Source organism: Euprymna scolopes, chromosome 46 (assembly GCF_053919585.1).
Source record: "Euprymna scolopes isolate OS-2025 chromosome 46, ASM5391958v1, whole genome shotgun sequence".
Lineage (NCBI taxonomy): Eukaryota > Metazoa > Mollusca > Cephalopoda > Sepiida > Sepiolidae > Euprymna > Euprymna scolopes.
In genome coordinates, this window is record NC_136527.1 from 121,151,440 (window position 1) to 121,158,939 (window position 7,500).

Below are 7,500 nucleotides of genomic sequence, written 5' to 3' on the forward strand. Positions count from 1 at the left end.
AGTGTTTGTACACATAGATTCGAAAAAGTTGTCAAAAAACAAATATATAACAAATAAATTTTATCAAAGGCAAAATAAGTTACTTTTCTACGTAACTGGATATGTTTTTAGTGTTTTTATTCAATATAACATGTTTATTCAGCTCGAAAAGTATACAGTGTTTACCGATGTATTGGAACATAAAAAATGGCGCCCGACTCTCTCTTTAACACGTTAAGTTTGGGAAAAGGTGTTATAAATAAAAAAACTGGATAAAATACTGTTAAAAACTAGCTCAATATATGTTACCGTGACGTAGGCTGACATATATTCGGCGCGTTTTTAATAGTATTTTTTCTAGTTTTTTATTTATAACACCTTTTCCCAAACTTACCATGTTAAGAAGTAACAGTAATACAAACCCCGAATTGTTTTAAGTTTCTTTTCTCCAAAATATTTCAACATATTTCACACACACACAATAAATAATAAACAAAACATTGCCCCTCCCCATGTTAAGAATGGCTTTTTAAATAACGTTATTATTTAAGCACGCAGCAATAAGTGCAAGTACACTAGTACGAATTTTTTTTGTGTCTTTGCTCCAAAATATTTCAAATCTAACACACACACACATAATAAATAATAAACGAACACACACACATATATATATATACACACACATACGCAAACTAAATAAACACAAATTAAAAATAAACTATAAAAACACACATCAAATAAAAAAATATTAGAGACAAACAAATAACAATTCTATACTTTCACCTAACAATTTAATAAACAAACAAAAAAATCCACTAAAAACGAAGGAAACAACCGGAAGTAAAGTGGAAACACTAATCGTAAAGATAACCACAAATAAAAAACAATTTTCAAATTTTTTTTTTTATTAAAAATTTAACGTAAAATGAGCACTCACTTTATGGCCACCTTTTTTTGGGGGGGAGACAACAATAAATAAAAAAAAACCATAAAAACACAACAAATAAAAAATGTTAGACAAAAAAACAAACAATATGGGGGGGGTTACCAATTCTATACTTTCACCTAACAATTTTATGAACAAAAAAAAATCGACTAAAAACGAAGAAACAACCGGAAGTGAATTGGAAACACTAATCGTAAAGATAACCACATAAAAAAAAACAATAAAAATAATTTGTTAAAAAAATTTACGGATTTTCAAATATTTTTTAATAAAAGACAAAATTTTATCAAAGTTACGAATAGACGAGAAACACAGAAACACACGAGAAAAAAAAAACAAAAATAAAAAATTATTTTTAATTTTTTTTTATTTTTCAATAAAAAATTTTAAAAATTTCGATTCCAATTTTTCCGTTTTTTTTTACGGAAACAAAAATTTTGTTTTTAAAAACAAAAATGCGAGGAAAATAAAAATTTTGTTTTTCTTCAAATTGAAACAAATTTTGTTTCGGAAAACAAAAAATTTCATTAAAATCACAAAAAAACATTTTTCCTAATTTGTTGAAATTAAAATCTGAAAAATTTATTTCTTTTTTCATCGAATTAATTTTTTTAAAATTTAAATCAAAACAAATTAATTCGTTAAAAATTGAATCTGAAAACCAAATTTTTTCATTAAAAAAATCAAAACGAATGCGGGAAAAATAATTTGTTTCAAAATTTGTTTCAATTTTAAAAACTTTTAATTTTTCACATTTTTTTGAAAATAAATTGATTTGATTTTTTGAATCCAAAACAAAAATTTGTTCGTTTTTTTCAAACAAAGAAAAAAAATTTGTTTCCGTTTCAAAAAAATTTTTCAATTCAAAAAATGGAAAAAATTTTTTTCTTTTTAAAAACAATAATTTTTTGTTTCCAAATGAAAAACCACAAACGACAAAAATGTTTTCTTTCGAAAGAAAACAAAAGTCAAAAGGTTCGAAGAATTCGTCGTTTGTGACAGAAAAAAATTGCAATTCAGTTTTTATTTCACCATTTTTTCGTATTTCTATCAGCGATTTATTGATTCGATCGCAAACAAAAATATTTTCTTCTTTTTCGTCGACGAAAATCGAACTTATAAATCGATTATTTTTTTCTGGCAAATCGATTCGCAAAGTTTTCACAATTTTCTCAACTGGCGAAATTTTCCATTCACAAAAAACAGATCCTTTATCTCGTTGTTCAAACGGTTTCATGACTTCTTTCCAAAAATCAGGCAATTCAAAACTTATTTCGCATTCTTTAACCGGTCGAACCCAAATTTCGTGTGCTTCCAACACTTTTGAATTCAATTTTTCCAATTTTCTCAATTGATAATCATCATGATCATCCGAAAAACGTTCCAAACTTTTCATCCAATCTTCAATTTGTCGCAAAATTTCATTATTTTCTTCTAAAATTCCCATCGATCTTTTCCTCTCATCATCCATTTTTCTTAGCATTTCCTTGTCCAAATCAATTACATCCCGTCTTTCCTGTTCATAAAAATAATCAAATTTCCTCCACAATTCATTGGATTCGTTTTCATATTTCGGCTCTAAATTATCGCAATATTTTTCAATCTTTTTATTACAATTTTCTACACTGTTCTTGAAATCCAACATGTCTTCTTGAAGTCGAGATCGGGAGAAATTTGCCATTTTTTGATTTTAGACGATTTTGACCTGATGAACAATGAAACACTGAAAAATACAAAAAATATATTATGAACAGATGTTTTTGTATATGCGTATGTGTGTGTATGTCTGTGTCTCTGTTTGTGTGTGTATGTGTATGTGTGTGTATGTGTGTGTGTTTATGTGTATGCGTATGTGTGTTTCTCTGTGTGTGTGCATATATACTATGAACAGATGTTTTTTTTTCTTTTTGTGTGTGTGTATGTGTTTCTGTGTGCGTTTGTGTGCATGCGTGTGTGTGTTTCTCTGTGTGTGTATGTGTGTGTTTATGTGTGTGTTAATGTATATGTGTATGTGTGTTTCTCTGTGTGTGTATGTGTGTGTGTTTATGTGTATGCGTATGTGTGTTTCTGTGTGTGTATGTGTGTGCGTTTATGTGTGTGTGTTTATGTGTATGCGTATGTGTGTTTATCTCTGTGTGTGTATGTGTGTGTGTTTCTGTGTGTGTGTTTATGTGTATGTGTGTGTGTGCGTGTTTCTGTGTGTGTTTATGTGTATGCGTATGTGTGTTTCTCTGTGTGTGTGCATGTGTGTGTGTTTCTGTGTGTGTGTTTATGTATATGTGTGTGTATTTCTGTGTATGTATGTGTGTGTTTTATGTGTATGCGCGTGTGTTTCTGTGTATGTGTGTATGTGTTTGTCTATGTGTGTGTTTATGTGTATGTGTGTTTCTGTGTGTGCGTGTGCGTATGTGTGTGTGTTTCTGTGTATGTGTGTTTGTTTATGTGTGTATGTGTGCGTGTTTCTGTGTGTGTTTATGTGTATGTGTATATGTGTGTGTGTGTGTGCGTACGCACGCGCGTGTGTGTTTGTGTGTGTTTGTGTGTGTGCGCGCATGTGTGTTTGTGTGTAAATTGTCTGTAAACAACGGGGAAGCCAATCTTGAAGAAAACCGATTTTATTAAAGCCTCAGTTTAAAAGCCGGCCATAATGCAAATGTTGTGTACAATCGATAAATCTTTACTTGTTTTGCTAAATATTAGTAAATGAAGAAGCATTTCAAGTTAAAATCAATTTAGTATTACGCACGTATAAATACTTAAATAATCGGTATTTAATTTTTAACTTCCGTTTACGATTATTGATTACTTCATATGGACTTTTTTTTTAATATTGCCGGCGTAATACTAACAAGATTTTATTTTGAATTAATTTTATTTGCTTATTTAACACATTTTAATTAAAAAAAAATCAAGATTTATCGTTTGTATCTAATTTGTTAATCGTATTATGTACAGGCCACTAAACTGCGGTTTTACCAAATTTTCAACATAATAACATTTGGTTTATGATTAGATATAAATACCCCTTAAGTACTTCCCCCTCCGATAAAAACGTTAGATTCTATTTTTTTTTTTTTTGGTTGTTGGGTTAAGAGTTAAAATTTCGAACTATTAAAAAAAATAACAAATTGTTTAGAATTTAGAGTGGGAGATCAGTGTCGTGTAATGTCAAATGATCCCTCAATATGAGAGTATCTTTAGCATTTGTCATCGATCTAAATATTTCAATTTTTTTACTTAAAAAATGTAATATTTGGAAATATTTTACTCACATTTAATTGATGCATTTTAGATGTTCGTGGATTTTTTGTTTTTAATGGCGATCACAAGAAAAAGGAAAGAAAGATGCGACACGTGATAATTTCAAGCAATTTGATTGGATGATTTTGGGGGGGGGGATAGACGAAAAAGGAATAGAGGTAGAGAGAGAGGTAGAGAGAGAGAGAGAGAGAGAGCGAGACGCAGAGAAAAATAAGAGAAAGAAAGAGAGAGTAAGGAAAAAGAGCCAGAGAGAAAGAGAGAGAGAGAGAGAGAGAGAGAGAGAGAGAGGGAGGGAGGAGAGGGAGGATTATTTATTTATTTTATTTATTTATTTTTATTTATTTTTAATTTTTTTAATTTTATTTTTAAATTTAATTTTTATTTTATTTTTAATTTTGTTTTTAATTTTAATTTTATTTATTTTTAGTATTTTTAATATTTACGAAATCTTTTTTTTTGGGGGGGGGGTTCATTAAAAAACCCGGCTCTCTCCCCCCATATTAAGAATGGCTTTCTAAATAAGCAGCGTTCGGTTTGTATTACAATCCACAGACGTTCATAAAAGTGGTCTAAAATTTAAAACATGTAACAAATAAATGTTACCAAAGGCAAGCCAAGTTACTCTTCTACCTACATGGAAAACGTTTTAGTGGTTCTACTCACTTTAAAGCGTTTAATCGGTTCGAAAATCATACATTATTTAAGATTAACTGCAAACAAATGTATAATTTTTTAGTTTTAACTCATTTTTCCAATCTTCACGTATTTAACAAATAGTTCACCGCCATTTTACTTGTTCGGATCTATCGATAAACACTGCATGAATTTTACTGTTGTTATATTTATCTAAATTCCTTTTTTTTTTAATTTTAAAAATGGAAACGTAATGCAATAAATTAATCGCTGGCGGCCACTGCTTTTTATTTTCTTGCACCAAAACGATTTTTACTTGTTGAAAAACATGTTATTATACAGAAAATTGGCAAAATTGATTTACAAAATTTACATTTACAAATAATTAAATAAAATATTTTTGTTTAGAATTTAGAGTGGGAGATCAGTGTCGTGTAACGTCAAATGACCCCTCAGTATCAGAGTATTTTAGATTTTAAAAGTAAATAGTTGATTGGAGAAGGAAGTTATTAGTTTGATTTTATGGAGTAATTAAGGCACAATTAATTTAGAATTTAGAGATGGGGATAAGGTTTGCGTATAAATTTAACATAAAAATGACCCCCTCAGTATCAGAGTATTTTAGATTTTAAAAGCAAATAATTATTTTTAGTCTGAAATACTCTGCGATTATTTTTTAATTGAAGAGTGAAGTCACTAAGTTTGATTTTATGGGGCAATTAAAGCACAATTAATTTAGAATTTAGGGCTGGGGATCAGGTTTGCATCTAAATTTAACATAAAATGATCCCTCAATATCAGAGTATTTCAGATTTTAAATCAAATTATTATTTTTACTCTACAATTCTGTGCGATATTGATTTTTGGAGGGTCGGGAGGGAGGGTAAGTCATTAGTTTTGATTTTTTGGGGGGAAGGGATAATTAAAGCACAATTAATTTAGAGTTGGGGTTCAGGTTTGCATATAAATTTAACATAAAATTATTCCACAATATCAGAATATTTAAGATTTTTAAGCAAATAATTCTTTTTCCTCTGAAATTCTGTGCGGTTTTGTTTTTTGGAGGGTGAGGGGTAAAGTCATTAGTTTTTGTTTTATGGGACAATATAAGCACAATTAATTTAGAATTTAGAGTTGGGTATCAGGTTTACATATAAATCCCTCAATATCAGAATATTTTAGATTTGAAAAGCAAATTATCATTTTTAATCTAAAATTCTGTGCGATTTTGTTTTTTGGGGGTGGGGATGTGAAACAATTAGTTTTGATTTTATAGGATAATTAAAGCACAACTAATTTAGAATTTAGAGTTGGGGATCAGGTTTGCATATAAATTTAACAAAATTATCCACCAATATCAGAATATTTTAGATTTTAAAAGCAAATAATTATTTTTCCTCTGAAATTCTGTGCGATTTTGTTTTCTTTTGGGGGAGTGAGATCGTGAAGTAATTAATTTGGATTTTATGGGGTAATTTAGGCACAATTAATTTAGAATTTAGAGTTGGAGATCAGGTTTGCATATAAATTTTACATAAAATTATCAACCAATATCAAAATATTTTAGATTTAAAAACAAATAATTATTTTACTCTGAAATTCTTTGCAATTTTGTTTTTTGGGGGGTGGGGGGATAAGTGATTGGTTTTGATTTTATGGTGTAATTAAAGCACAAGTAATTTAGAATTTAGAATTGGGGATAAGGTTTGCGAATAAATTTAACATAAAATGATCCCTCAATATGAGAGTATTTTAGATTTTTAATGAAATAATTATGTTTACTCTGAAATTTTGTCGGATTAAATTTATGTGAGTAAAGTAGTTATATATATATATAGTTGGGGCCCGTTTTTTTGCGTCACCATGTATATATACATATATATGTGTGTGTGTGTGTGCGTATGTGTGTGTGAGAGAGAGACAGACAGACAGACATATAGACAGAAAGAAAGAATGCTTTTGCGGCATTGGGAAACTTGTCAACTAATTCTTGTGCTTCTTCAAATGAAGTGGCCATGAGTGCAGCATCGTTTGCAAAAAGAAAATCACGAACCATTTTGCTTCTTGTTAGTGTTTTAGCTTTGAACAACCCTGTTTCGTACCGGTTTTTACCTTGAATGACTCAGAGAACTTTCTGTCTGCTCTTACACACACCTCCATATTCTCGTGAAAGGATATTATTACATTTAACATTTTTTCAGGGATTCCAACTTTATTCAAAACCTTCCAAAGGGAACCATCGACATGATCTACTGTTTACGCCAAGTTGCAGAGAAGGCACGTGAGAAAAATCAGGATCTGTTTGTCGTTTTTATCGATCTAACCAAGGCGTTTGACTCTGTTAAAGTCGCACTTTGGAAAGTTTTGAATATATATATATATATATATATATATATATATATATATATATATATATATATATGTAGTTATCCACATACTGTTTCATCAGTGTGGCTAGACAAGTAACTATCTTGAGCCATGATCGAAACCTGATCGCCCAAACCACAGTCAGAGCTTTTAATCATTGCGCCATACGGCTGCTGCTATGCGGCAGCGAATTAACAATGTTATGACATTGTCCAAAGACCTACCTTTATTGCCATATATATATATATATATATATATATATATATATATATATATATATGACAATTAAGCTACACAGAATATTCATCAGGCTT

The 7,500-nt window shown here is 29.6% G+C and overlaps 1 long non-coding RNA gene across 1 annotated transcript in view; it reads right to left on the reverse strand.

Moving 5' to 3' along the window:
• Positions 1-1,168: 1,168 nt before the first annotated feature.
• Positions 1,169-7,500, reverse strand: part of LOC145270682 (uncharacterized) — a 9,451-nt gene continuing 3,119 nt past the window's right edge. Inside the window, exon 2 of the long non-coding RNA XR_013865510.1 lies at positions 1,169-2,648. This is a non-coding gene — a long non-coding RNA (uncharacterized LOC145270682). The remainder of the gene's footprint in view (positions 2,649-7,500) is intronic.